The following is a 14,752-nucleotide window of genomic DNA, read 5'->3' on the forward strand; positions in this document are numbered from 1 at the left end:
TCTCTTGAACCAAGGTCTAACTCTAGGATTTTGGCATGTTCTTCTTGGAAAACAGCCTGATATTGCTTCTGGGAGCAGCCCAAAGTGCTCCATTTTTGCTCCAGCCCTGTTTGCCTCAGACCATTTCCTTTACAGAAGGAAAGGACAGTTGGGGTTATATATTCTACTTTACCATATTGAATCCTAGCAGTACTGCTAACCTTGCTGGAAAGCCCAAACCTAGTGCTTCACGCAACACACTGAATTAGCTTTCAGGTCTGGCTGGTCTCTGCTCCTCCTTTCAAAGAAAAGCCTACTGCAATGCGCAAGAAATCTTCCACCTCTTCACTTTTCAGGTAGCAATGCATTAGGCCAAGCCGTGATTAAGGGCAGATGATACTGTCCAGAGCACAAATAAAAAACCGAAGAAAGCCAGTATTGTTCACACACCCTTTCTGAATGTATCAGCTCAGTGAGCCAATGTCATCAAGCTTGCCAGGAGCAGTGAGGTGACTGAATAGATCTGTCTCACATCTCCAAACAGACCAGGTGGAGAGCACATGTGAGGAGCTAGAGGTGTGGCACAGCTCTTTGTTTGCTGGTGTGTAAAGAGCTTGCCACCCAGCTGGACTTATGCCCAGCGGCTACAGCTTGTTTCTTAAATCCACCCTTGCTGCTAATTAAAAACACATCCAGGCAGTCCATCACCCATGACTCACACACCTGACTGGGAACCGCTAACCACATTAATGCCTCCCAGAATTGTCAGGAGCCAGTAAGGCATGATCACAGCGCTCCGTGGGCTGAGCCCAGCTTCACCTGTCTTGTAAAAACCAGCAGACGAATTCAGTGCCAGCAGCAGACAGGAAGCTACTCATTGGGATCTTGACCCTGTTCAGCACTCTGTTGTTCGCAGGGCAAGATACTGAATAAATGGGGAATTGCTATGCTGCATCTCGGTCATCGCTTGTTAGATGTCTCCCATACGTATTGCTGGTTCTTGATACTGCAGTACCTTAAAATCGACTCATACTTCCGTATGTCATAACCTGAATGAGATTTCAACTATTTCCCCTTTTTGCTGAGGCTAATCTGACTGCAGTCTATCTTTGGAGAAGGTGGTTGCTTCTGATTTAATAGATGAAGCTGCTGCTTCATCCATCGTGGATTGGTGTTACTGAACAGTTTGCTCCAAGGGCGGTTTGTTCAATATTTAAATTCATCTTCAGCATCCTCTGTCTCTTCTTTTGCTTATCAAACAGCCTCTTAGCATTGGCTAATCTGAAAGTAATTTTATACTGGAGCAGAGTATAATTGACCCCCAGTTATGTTTTTCATAAACTGAACACATTAAGCCTTTTTAGTCTCGTGAATGAAGTAACTTCTTGGACTTCCAGAAAATTTCTGGGGCTCTTTTCTGCATCTTTTCCAATTTTTAAGCATTCTTGTCAAATTATGGGCACCAAAATGGAAAGTTATGGTCCGGTATTGCCTGTGCCAGTGCCTTACTCTAGTTTTTTATCCAGAAGAATCTCTTTAACTGAATTTTCCACAGCACTGCATTGGAAACTCATATTCAGTTACGACCCTTGAGTACTTTCTAAAGGCATGATTTTCCAGAACTGGAAATTGAGCAATCCCCATGTGTTATTTTACAAATGACTCTGTTAAAATAAAATAATATTTGATGTTAACTATGTCAAAGACTTACTGATTTACAATCCTAAATGATATATACTAATTTATTTTTTTTTTTAATTTATTTTTAAAGTACAGAAAAGTCCTGGTAAAAGTACTAGTCCTTGCGAATTAAGAAACAAGGTGATGTTAGACAAATCAGTTTTGCACATGAACAGCCTCTTTGGCATGGTAAATCCAGTCCAGTTGGAAATAACTAGTTGGATGAGCTTTTGTTGTGGTTTAACCTGGCGGGCAGCTAAATGCCACACAGCCCTTCACTCCCTCCCTCCCAGTGGCATGCAGAAGAGAATCAAAGAAAAGGAAAATAGTACAAGAACTCACGGGCTGGGATAAGGACAATTTACTAAGAAAGGGAAAAAAAAAAAAAGAATAAAAAAAAAATGCACAGTGCAATTGCTCGCCACCCTGCTGACTGATGCCCAGTCAGACCCCAGGCAGTGGCAGCCCCCCAGCCAGCTCCCCCAGATTTATAGCTGAGAGTGATGCCACACGGTATGGGACATCCCTCTGGCCAGCCTGGGCCAGCTGTCCTGGCTGTGTCCCCTCCCAGCTCCTGGTGCACCCCCAGCCCCCTCGCTGGCAGGGCAGCGTGAGAAGCAGACGAGTCCTTGGCTCTGTGCAAGCACTGCTCTGCAACAACTGAAACATCGGTGTGTTACCAGCATTATTCTCATCCTAAATCCAAAATGCAGCACCCTACCAGCTACTAGGAAGAAAATTAACTTTATCCCAGACAAAACCAGGACACCTTTCAACATTAAAGTTTATTCTTCCTTAAGATTTTAAACTTTGGAATCATATCAGATGTACCTTTTTAGATTTACTGACCATCCTTTCCTGTTCTGTGTTTAATTCCACAGTAGCAGCCAAATGTGTCCCATGGTGCTTGAAAAACAAACTATTTTCATGCTCCCACAGTTCACGGGGAATACATGATTTGATTTTGTGTTGCTCTCTACTTTGGCAACCAGAGAAAAACAAGCATTTTCTTGTGAAAATAAATGTAATTGTCGCATACATTGCCTACTGTTGGTAGTTTACTGTTATTATTGCATTTGGCTGGGGAAAGGAAGGATGGAGGTAGGAAAAGGGAACGGTATCGCTGGGAAACTCTTGAAAGAACAGTTGAGAACTGACAGTTTTGTTGTTGAGAAGCTCTGGCAGGGACGAACATTTTGTATTTCTGTGTGTAGCTGACTTCTTAGAGTGCATGCCAGAAGAGCTGTGCCTTCTCCAATCTGGTCCTTGGCCCCAGGCTGAGGAAAATCTCCTTCTCCTCTCCCTCTCCCCACCTCCTCCTTCCTGAAAGACAAGCTGATGGCAGGACCAAAAAAGAGAGGAGAGGAGAGGAGAGGAGAGGAGAGGAGAGGAGAGGAGAGGAGAGGAGAGGAGAGGAGAGGAGAGGAGAGGAGAGGAGGGGAGAGGAGGGGAGGGGAGGGGAGGGGAGGGGAGGGGAGGGGAGGGGAGGGGAGGGGAGGGGAGGGGAGGGGAGGATTATGTATTGTCTACATTTATTGCTCCTGGATATCCTGAAACAAATCTTGATCCTCACTCTGAGTGACTGATATGATCAGCAGTACTATTTGAGTCTGATGGAGCAGCACCATGGGGGAGAGCTTTGAAAACACTTCTATTGTCCAAGTCAACATCACCTTGTTGTCTTAATCGTCTTTCGTCTTGCATGCAAAATCTGTCTTTGTGTCTTTCTTTAATATTGAGATCTTCCAGGAAAGAGATAATTCAGCCTGGAAGCTTTTACATTTTTTGGACTCTAAGAGTAAGTAGCATATATATGTAAGGCAAAGTAAGTCTGCTGACAACTTTAGTGACTCTAGAAGAACAACAACAACAACAACAACAACAACAAACAAAACAAAACAAAAAAAACCTTTTTCATTTGGTCTAATAACTACAATCTTTCCAGTATTTTATCTCCCTGGCACTGCCAAACTTGTTAGCTATCATTTGCTTTTGGGATTGGCCAAATTCCCAAAAACAAATGGTTCTCAAAGATTTGGAAGGGACTAAGTGGAAATATCTTCTGCAGCAGGTATTTTACAACCTTTTGAGTGATGCCATGCCAGACTCTATTATTTTGCACATGCATGCCAAATGTTCCAGTATTTCCCCCTGTGCCTTTCAACAGATTTGCAGTGGGCTTAGAAAGTAAAGGACTTCAGCTTTGACAGCTATAATCAGGTGTCAGTCCAATCTCTTGTTTCCTGTTGATGGCTTGTAGATTTCAGCAGTGGAGAAAAACATGCTCTTCGGAAAAAACAAATGCTGTCTGATTTACCACTCTCTCTTGGGTAACACTGGTAAACGCCACCAAGCTCAGTCTTTGCAGAGGAACACTACCTTTGGTGGTTTGATCTAAAAACTGAATAGCTGTGAGAATTTGGAGTCACTACGATGGAATTAAACTTTCTAAGAACACAATGCTTTGGCCACAAATTCCAGTGTGCTTTTCTGACTGTTCCTGATTTTCCTCTTTTGCTCATCTGTGTTCTTTCTTGATACTTTTGTGCCAGCTCTCCCTGTCTTGACCAGCCCTTTACTACAAGTCTGTACTGTAATGTAAAACCTTTTGAGACACAGACAGATATAATCTCCAAATGTTAGCTACCTGAGCTGTTTTATTCCTCTTCATGCTCACAAACTTTTCATATATACCTTGAAAATATGTATTTCCTGTTTTTAGTAGCAGTAGAGCAGATTATTTCTGACTGTGAGAACCGACAGATTCTTCTCTGTATACTAATTTAAACATCAGGAACTGATGTCATTTTAAACTTGGTTTTGCAATGTGTGCTTTACAGAAGATCTGGTTGTGGGGAATTACCTTTAACTAAGTGGTCACAAGATGATTCAGCTTTAGATACAGGGAATAATTAAGGTAGTTTTGCAACTAAGTTCGCTGATTTTGAAAGCAGAAGTGGTGCTGAATTCATGGGACTTATCGGTAAAAATCATCTGCATTAGGAAGTTTAGGGGCCTGAATGTAGAGGAAGCCTGTGGTCTGTAGCTATACAAGAGGGAAAAAAAAAAACAGCTTCAGACCTACTGAATGAGTAGGGAAAAGTGAATAACAGACCATTTTAGCCCACCAAACTATTTATCTGTGGTTCAAAATGTAAGGGAATAATATTAGGAATGCCAAAAATCAAACTGAATCAAAGCTCGCAGAGAACCTCAAAGTAAATGACAAAAGGTCTTGGAGATGTGCAAAGTAAATGAGAAAAAAGAAAGAAAATGTGGATCAGCTGTATGTAAAGAAGGAGACAGATATTAACGGTATGCCAATATGAACGCAAAATGAAGGGCTGGATCCAACAAGGACATGGGTTTTGTGATAGCCACCATCCAGCCAGCAGTGCCTGTGCAGGTGCCTGTGTTTGTTCTGCATTGACTGGGGAGAGATGAGCACAAGAACGGGATTTGTATTACCAGAAGGTTGTAAGCTTAAGGCACGTGTGAGACTGATATGGGAGAGCATCAAAGGGTGGTCTATAATGCTGTCTGTCTCCTGGGTTTAAGGATCCGATTAAGCGCCCCAGTGCAGCCTGGATCAGTTCTATGCTTAGTACATAAATTATACATTAGGATGAAGACGACTGGCTCGTCACTTCCTTAGCAAAGACGGGGAAGAGGAATAAATGGAAACAGGCAATAATCAGTTTTAAATAGTAATATATTAATTGACAGTCAGCAAAGAAGTAGAACTCTTTTCTGAAACTTGTGTTAAACCAAACCCCCAGCTCCTACGTAAATCCTGCAGACTATGAGAGCAGTGGATTATGGAGCGACTGGGATGGAGATACACTTCAACCCCCAGCTGCCAATGCAGGATTCGTGATTTCAGAAAAGACATCAGGCCTGATGCTGGGGCCTAGCAAGTAAGGGACTTAGTTGGACGGGGAGACATCTAACTTCTAGTCTCATCTTTCAGTCCTTTTGTGTCTTATGTTGTCCAGTGTAACAGGATAAAGAGCTGAAATCATTTTGGTGTGAGGGACTATCTGAACAGAGGCTGATGCAGACAGTTTGTGTTTGCATTATCCTTATCCCTCGGAATTGGTAAAGCAGAAAAGCTTCCATCTGGTTTGGTTTCTGATCCTAATTGATATCAGCACTTAGTGGGACAACAAAACATCCTTCTGCAGGGTGCAAAACGTGTTGGGATTCTTCCGGGCAATGTTAAGGCAAAAATGATACAACATCTTTATAATTTCCACATGAGTGAGGAAATCAATACCTTCTGCCATACAGTGCGGAAACAATCTGTGCAGGGTTCACTTTCTGGATGCAGATTTGGGCTCTTTCTCCTGTGGCAATGCTTCAGTGCCTCCTTATCCTTCATTTTCCAAAAGGTGCCTGCAGCGTGACCATGCTGCTGGAACCACTTCTTTCTCCCAGGGTCTTAAGGGAGTCATTGTCACTAGGCCAGTTTTACAAATTAAAAATTCCTGCATTGCTAATGACTGGATCATCTGCAAAATCTTTTAATCTAATTTCCAAATGTTTCAAAGTAACAGAAGTCCCATTCTTTGTTGCAGAGAAGGAACAGCAGGTCTACCAGTTCCCTTGTTTCTTGAATAGTTTGAATAGGAGAAGAGATTTTACCTTCCTCTGGGGACAGTCTTAAATCTTTTGATTACCTCAGAGTTCAGATGCAGCAATAACAACACTTTTGCTAAGGTGTTTGACTTAGATTGTATTTGGAATATCAGGTTAAGGGCTCATGCAAATTGTATCTGTTTTAAAATATCTGTCCCATGTATTCCAAGCAGTTTCAAATGGATGTTGTTCTTCCAATTTATAGGTATTAGAACTACTTTCTATTTAAAACACAAAAACTCCAAGCCCTGTAAAAAGCCCTGTTCTTCCTTTAAACTCTGTTACAGTGATTTTGTTGAAAAATCTGTAATGAAGTCAATTCAAGCTCGTTACAAATGTGCCAAAGATTGGCTCTGTGGAGGATAACATATTACTTAACAAGCTTATTGCATCTCACAAAGTATCCTCTAGTCACCCACAAAGATAGGGACTAAGATCCTGACCCTGCATAAGCAAAATAATTTATTTTTTTTTTTTTGCAAATTACTTTGCAGTACAATCATGTGGATTGCCTTAACTGACAAGTATCAGTGATTATTGCTCATGTTATTAAAGCCCACAAACTCAGTCATGCAGTATTTACACTATATCATCTAAATTAATATAGGGTCCAGGCACCTAGGTACCCCTGCCAGCCTTAAATCAAGGGGCTTCTGTCCCACTAGAGCTCTTCTGGGAAGGCCTCCAAGGCCAAAGCCCTGTATAAACAAATGCAACAGGAAGAGGTAAGCTTATTAAGAACATATTAATGTCAGAAGCAAGAGTAGATAAAACAGAAAATAATATTACCCAGTTCAGAGGCATACACAGCTCAGTGAAACAGAGCTGAATGATGAACTCATGCTGCCCACCCGCTAATTGTTGTGTATTAGCCAGTGCCATTAGACTGATGTCATTTTAATGCAACATTACATTCTCATGACTTGTGTTTGCCTGGGCATGGCCCTCCTTCCTTTATTTATTCAGCCAGTAGCATGTGGCTCAGCATTGGCACCTGAGTAGGCATCAGCACCATCAAAAGCTGGTCTGTAGAAATACATGGAAGCGAGAAGTCAAACATTCCCCATATTTCATGGCCTTTGCTGATGCTTCCCATCCATCTCTAACCAGCCAGCATCTTGGAAAGCCTCAAAGCTTGGCTCTACGCTCATCTTCTCCAAAAATTGCAGTGGTAATGCACTTCAGAGGGATAAGGTGGGACAAGGTGAACCACTAGTTGTCTTACTCCCACCTAGTTTCTGGCTAGACTGTATGCGTAGGAAGAGAACACCATTCAGCATAGTCTGTGTCACCTAGATGGCGTAGTCACCTCTTTAAGCATCTCTTCTATTTATTTGATCTGGTTCCTTGTACACAGTTGCTTGCCTGCGTCCCCTTCCTGCCTGATGGTTGTGTCTATGTACTGGGAGGCAGGTGGGTAGGAAGGAAGGAGGCACAATTCCTTTGTTGCGGGGTGAGCTGTTTTGGCCTAGAGAGGATGAAGGAGAAAGCTACGTCAGGAGACAGGCCTTACAGTCGCCGTGTACTGAGCGTATCAGTCTGTCACCTCCATAGCCACTGCTGCCTGCCAGAGGCACCTGCAGCCTTGCTGGCTGCATCTACTCTGGTAAATCAGATGTGCCAGTGAAGCCAGGTGGTACTGATCAGCTCATATCCACGTTGTGAAAACGCCTTTTACATCTGACCGGGTGGCTGCATCCAGGCTGCCTGCTGGTTACGGCCCTGTCTGCACCAGCTCCCAAACCATGCCTAGCAGGGCCAGAATTTGGCACTGTCCTAAAATCGTGTCCCTGGCAATGCTTATTTTACTCATACAGATGTGGTGGTGCTCTGTAGAGGGCATCCCTCAATAGAGGGGCATCAGGAAACAAGGCCTTCGGTGCTGGCTGGGTGTCCTGCCACGCCTGGGCAGGGAGGCAGCCGCCTCCGCAGCCCGGCCTGCTTGCTCTGGGGGATGGAAAATGCTTCCAGGACTCTTAGAAATGCACTCGGCCTGGCAGGGTTGGCGATGGGGAAAGGCACCACCTCTGACAGAAAATAAACTTTGCTTTCCTGTGTTTGAGAGAAAAAAAAATCATGGATTTGTCCTGGAAGAACACCAAAGCCTGGTTTTGGCAGAGGGCTGTGCCTGAAACAGGCTGTGAGCTCCTTCTGCAACCAGGGTGAAACACAGGAGCAGGCCCAGAGGCACTGCAGAGAGCTTAGATATATTGTTTTATCCTCAGGGCTTCCTCATTAGATAATTGTGTGCTGTGCTAACCACATTACCTGGCTGAGTTGCCTGGGCTGAGCTGGCTGGAGCTGAAAGCTATAGGCAAAGAAGACATTGTTCAGGAGTCTCCTGTGAAAGGCAGAGCCAGGGAGGTTTCATCCGATATTGCTGAGTCTTCCAGACCTCTGGCAGTGAAGACCTGATTACTCTGTTAGATGTCAAATTTTTGAGTTGTCTGCACCAGACTGTGCCCAACAGTCCCCATGCTGGGAGGTTGGAAGCCCACAAAGAGCATGGGGGCTGCTGTTCTTTGGGTGCTAGTTGTAAGGGCCTAGCATTTTCCCATGGCATTTGTGAGCAGAATGAAAATGATCGATATTGGCTATCAGCAATGATACCTGGCTTTTGTTGGGCTGCAAAGGTGCCTTGCTGCTGATGGGCCTTATTGCCCAAAGTTCTCCCTTCTCCTGGCTTCACTCTCTGTCCCTTCTGCCCTCATGTAGTCTGAGCTCTTCTGGATTTGGAGCATCCAAAAGAGAGGAGCACCCAGACCCCCTGGCAAAGGCCAGGGATGGAGGGAAGCACACGTCTCATGGTGGGATGGGGAGGCAGAAAGGTCCTGCCCAAGGCCAGCATTTGGGCAGGCTAGGCCTGCAGGAATGAGGTCAGGGCAATGTCCCCCAGCAGGGCTGTCAGGTATACCCCAGGAAAACCCATAGAGGACAGCAGGGAAAGCTGTTAGCCTCGTGCTGCTCATCTTTCATATCATGGTTAGAAGCACATGTGCATGAAGTGTGTATTTAATGTTCAAGGTGGCATGGCTAGGAGGAAACTCTATTTTAAAGCAGGACCCCACCAATGTTGTGGCACCCATTAAAACCAGGCCATTGGTAATAAAGTTCTGTGTGGAAGAATAGCAAGGATAAGTGACATATTCCTCTGTAATTTCTCAAAAATACACTCATGTTTAAATATTTAAGAATTACTTTTACCTGCTGGGATCTTTCATACATCAGATCTGTTTGGGGGCAGGAGAGGAGGCGATGGCATGTAGTTTCTTTAGGGTACTGACTGGACTGACAGTTATGTAAGAATATGTGCAGTGCGTGCTCTTGATCTTGACTGCAAGACTGACTAATATAGCAATGCATGTATGTAATTGTAAAAATCTGCTTCTAATAAAAATGCAAAGGTTAATTATTCCAGTGCTTGTGCAGATGTTACTGATAATTTCTTTTATGTGAAAGAACATGAACAAAGCAGAGCTTTTACTTTCAAAGAGACAAAAGAAAGGAAAAATCCCAGTACTGTGCCAAATTTCAAAAAGAGAAACCCTTAAGAGAAAGAAAAATAGAAAGTTTGAGGGTGCAGAGTGAAAAAGCAACTATTAAAAACTATGGAAAAAATCTTGCCACTACCACATTCATTAGAAAAATTCTATTCTGAGTACCCTTCATAAACTATCAAAGCTTTATATCCCTGCAACAAATAAGAAACATAAATGAGACAAGGAGTGTTGAGTTACACTATACATTGCTTCGTTTAAGCTTTTAGTTGTGTTCTCAGCCTGAAAAATGCAGTGATTCTAAAGGGCAAAAATGTTGCTTTATATGATCAAGAATAAAAATCTTTGAACCAGGCACTGCCTAAATCCAGTGATCAATACACCATCCTCAGTTTGAAAAGCCACTATCCTGTTTGTCATTTTACCTACATTTTTGTTCCTGGTCGCTCAGAGTCTGTTTTGCTTGTGGTCCTCCTTACAGAAGCAATTTGCAGAAGGTTTTATACAGGAGGTCATACGAGGTGTGAGTGGCCCCCAGAGCTGAGTTGTGGGCCCAGCAGGCTGAGTGAGGAGTATCTGCCACGTGCCATCCAATTTTAGTTCAGGAAAAAAAAGCATGAGCCCCATGTACCACAAGTTTTGGAAGCACTGGTTTGGACTCAGTTTAAAAAGAACACATGAACCTGTAGTCCTAGAGGAGCCGAGAAACAATGCCTGCTAGTCATGGAAAGGCGATGTTGATAAAAAGCCAGCCAGCGATAAATTTAAATGTGGGCCCAGAGAAACAAATGCAGTGAGAGATTGCTTCAGGCCTAACAAAACCTAAATGAAAAGTTTCAGGTCTAACAAATTCTGAACTCGATTTTTTTGTGGGGATAGGCAGATGAGCTCTATCGCTGTTGTTGAATCAGCATGAAAAGAAAGACAGGGAAGGGGTGGGGTTAGGCAGGGAAAAAATGTGCAAAAAAAAAAAGGATTTTCTGACGGTCCCTCAGATCATAGTTTTCTCTAAATACATTGTAAAATGTTCAGATTATAGTCTTTTATGGGGGAAAAAAAGTAATTCTGGGAATATTTGTTCAACAGTTTGTTCTCAGTTCCCTAAATTGTGTCAAAAAATCCAAATGGGGAAAAACAGCAAAAGAAAAATAAATTATTATTTTTCATGTTTAACAAAATGTTTTGATTGTCTATTAGAAATTACTTGTCCAGTCTGGAAATTCTTTTAAGATTAAAAATGAAACTGCTCAGATTCACAGACTGAAAAAAAAAAGCTTTCCTCAACCTGAAATTAACCTTTTCTTTGAGAACCGTCAAATCAAAAAAAGACTATCATGTACCTAGGTTCATCTGTTCATCTTACCACCAAAAGAGCATCCCTTTTCCATTTCCTTTACGACTCTGACTCTCTATCTCCTGTCATTTATTATTATTTAATTGTGCTGCCATTCATCCACACTAGGGATCAACTGTGCTGGTTGCTGCATGATTAGGTAGCAAAACCTTTAAATTTACTGTTTCAATAAATAAACCTTTTAGATTGGAGGGATAAATAGAAAGGGTTTCATCGAATATTTATCACAGTGTAGTCAACCAGAAAAAAATGGTTGCCATGGCAGCTAAAATTTCCCTATACGAGCATTGGGAGCTGCGATAGTTCACTGGTCAAGCCACAAACTCGGGAGCCCCTGCTACTACCAATTCCTTCTCTGGCTTTAGGAACAGAGTGTAGGTTCCTCTTTACTTTCTTCTCTGCTTGTTCATCTGCCACCAGATTTAGGCGTGGGATTTTTTGTTTGTTTTGTTTTGCTTTTCAAGTGGCAATCTGATAGAGAACGTGTAGTGTTGTGCCCTCTGTACTGGTTGCATTTGTACAAGTTCTGTCTACCCTCAACATGCTCTGTGAGTGATGCTTTGAGCATCAGGTCCTACTAGAACAATAAGGATGTGCCTAGCCTAAGCATTTTGTTTTATGACTATAATAGTTCTCAGCTTGAAGTAAAGCTCCAAACTTGTTTATTGGCTACTGTAAGACAGCAGCAGCAGCAACTTCAATGAAGACCTCTGTCAGTCAGGCATTTATGGAAATAGGCTGTATTATACCACCACTATGTTAATGTGTTAGTTTTTCCTTGTGGTGAAGAACTGTATTTGCATGTTTCTTTTGTAGTGTTGCCACACCTTTAAAAAAAGATGTGCTGTCTGAAGTGCCACCCAGTTCATATAGAAGTGGCAACGTGTGGCACTTCATACCTGATCTGGACTCCCAGCAGCTTAAATCTTTCTGAATAAGTATGAGCTGCAGGGATGCTTGATGATGTCTTTCATCTTTGGACTCCTCTGAAGGGTTGTACAAAGAGTGGGAACAGGCTCTGGCGCCTACAGAGAGCCCAGTATGTTGCTATTTTTTGTTTTCATTTCCACAAAACCTATTTACTCATATTTACACATTTGGCTTTCTAATTTATGTGCAGGCATGTCCAACAAAACAACTGGGTGTACCAAGTCACTCCCACTGAACAGAAACTCTGCAGGAGGAAGCATACAGCAGTTACCCATTTTGCCTTCTCAGAAATGTTCCAGTGCAGAAATTACTAATGCCATGGTCTTCTTATTCTGGGTGGGCCTTCTTCCTTCAAGGAATGACCTTCCTATAAGGAAATGTCATTCTTACAAAATTGCTAAAGGAAAATCTCTTTAAAATTTTTACAGGTTAAATGACTCATTCAAAGGGTCATTATTTGTCGTGTAGAACAAAAGCTGGCAAGATTATTTTTACTCTTTTTTTTTTTTTTTTTGTCATAATGTTGCTCCTGGGAATCCTGCTCCTGAAGCAGAAGCACTATGCCAGTACTGAACAATTAAAATGCAATGAAAAGGGTAGTCAATCACCAGAAGAGCTCAGTGCCTAAGTATGAAGACATACCATATTTCTTCGTCTAATCCTCTTGAAAACTCTGTATTATAGTGGTTACCTGGTAGCAAAATGACTGTTAGGGTTCAATAAGGTTTTTTTTTACCCACTGTTTTCCGGTTTTCATAAAGACAGCTGAGAAAGAAGCGCTAGCACAGATGCCAAGTTGGAGGGGAGATTTGAAAAGATCCTATTTTACGTTGTTAGCAGCCCGGTAGGTTCATGGAAAATTAATTCAGTCAGAGGTTCCTGTTGGGAAGGATAATTCTGGTGCTGGTTGCACTTGTGAGGTGGGAAACCTTGGTGTTTCCTTCTGGTTGCTGCAAGTGAGAGGGGTGGTTCTTTATGCATCTCCTCTGAAGACAGAGAAGAAAGGAGCACACAGAGACTTTCTGTGTCAGTAGGGGTGATGGTATAACAGTTTGCTGCTGTGGAGTGTGTTTAGAAGGGTATGAAATGCATTTAGCTGCAGAAAGAGAACTACTGCCACGATGACTGATACAGCCTAAAGCTATCCCATGCATGGCAATATAAGCCCATAAATATACACATGAATTTATCCTACCTATTCCCGCCTGCCCTGGCCACAACTGGAGGTATTTGTAGAAGAGTTTCCTCTTCATCAGTCTGGGCTTGAATTTCAGTTGTCAGGACGTGGTGCAACCGCAGTGCTTGTTGCACAAGGCAGATTTTCCACAGTTCACCATCTGCTGGTCATCTTAGTGCTCGACACAACCACCCTTCTTCCCTGTCCCCTTTTCCTGGTTAACTTCACCTCTCTTATTTTATCATGCTCAGTCTTCTATGTTTCTTTCTCATTATCCTTGCTTTTCTCTCTGGCACCAGTTCAGACTCACATCCTCCCCCAAGCCCTTCTTCTGTTCTTTTTCTCTGTAGTTCACCCAGAAGTCCTGACTGCCACCGCTGTTGTTTTTATGCTGATATTTCTAACTTCATGGTTACTTCTCCTTGTGCTGTGTCTGGAACTACCACTCCTCTTCTGAAAACTTCTGCAGCCTTTTCATATCTTTCTGGCCCAGGGTATAATGGCTGAAAGGCCATCAGAATGAAGATGCAGGCAGAGGATTTGATCAGAGAGATCAGAATGGTTTGGCGAGAACAAAGGCATTAATGAAGAAAGGAAATTAAAATGTAATGAATGGAAACACGGCCACAAGATTCCCAGGAATGCTTGGCAGCTTAAGATATCTATATATCTGACCAGTGCAAGTCATGGCATGGAGGTGCTCCCAAATTTTTTACTGATGCCAACCTTTTGCAGATTCACAAACATTAGGAAAACTCTGTTATTTCCCGTAGAATAGGAAACTGTGACTTACTTCGGTGTGACACAGCTGAGGCCATGGCATTCTTCTCTTTCTCTTACATTTTCTCATGTGCCTGTTCCCTCTGAACTACACCCACTCCATACACTCGGACATGAAGTCCTTGGCCCGCAGGAAATACCATGACGTGCAGAATACAAGGTGCACATCCCCAAGGTAACACGGAGTACTACATACATATCTCTGTGGTCTGTTCTCTGCTTCGCCCTCCAAAAATTATCACTGAATGCAAGGTCTCAGCTTTTGCCCTCCAAGTGCACTGTCGCTTGTTTTCGGATGTCTAAATAAATGACTAAAATATCGAGATAAAGAGCAAATTAAGCATCTTCCCACCACAGAGGAAGCAGAATGTCCGTCTGTAACAGCAAACCTCCTTGTGCAGGAGACAAAATTTTCCATGCAAGCCTGCCCGTGCAAGAGATAAAATTTTCCACCTTGGTTTGTTTGATGCTGAGAAGCAAATAGTCATGGCTTGGGAAGGAAGACCTCACTGCCGTCTGCTCTAGCTGCAATATATATTACTTCAGCCTTCTTTTCCCTAACCTAAACACAGCTGTGGGCATATTACCCTGAAGCTGCGCTAAATCAAAACAGATTGAGAGCAAGAATAAACAACACTTGACATGTGTTAGTAATGGTACTTAATATGTTGCTAGAAGATACCCAGACGCAACAGTGATTAGGATGTTGGAAGAATC

The 14,752-nt window shown here is 42.7% G+C and overlaps 1 long non-coding RNA gene across 1 annotated transcript; it reads right to left on the bottom strand.

Moving 5' to 3' along the window:
* Positions 1-6,643: 6,643 nt before the first annotated feature.
* LOC308187987 lies at positions 6,644-14,127 on the bottom strand. The gene is made up of 3 exons (XR_013945053.1): positions 13,274-14,127; positions 7,087-7,323; positions 6,644-6,995 (listed from the first exon to the last, which is right to left on the bottom strand). It is a non-coding gene; the product is annotated as an uncharacterized lncRNA (long non-coding RNA).
* Between the last annotated feature and the right edge of the window lie 625 nt (positions 14,128-14,752).

This window comes from Anser brachyrhynchus (assembly GCF_964034855.1).
Source record: "Anser brachyrhynchus genome assembly, chromosome: 1".
In the NCBI taxonomy this organism is placed as follows: Eukaryota; Metazoa; Chordata; class Aves; order Anseriformes; family Anatidae; genus Anser; species Anser brachyrhynchus.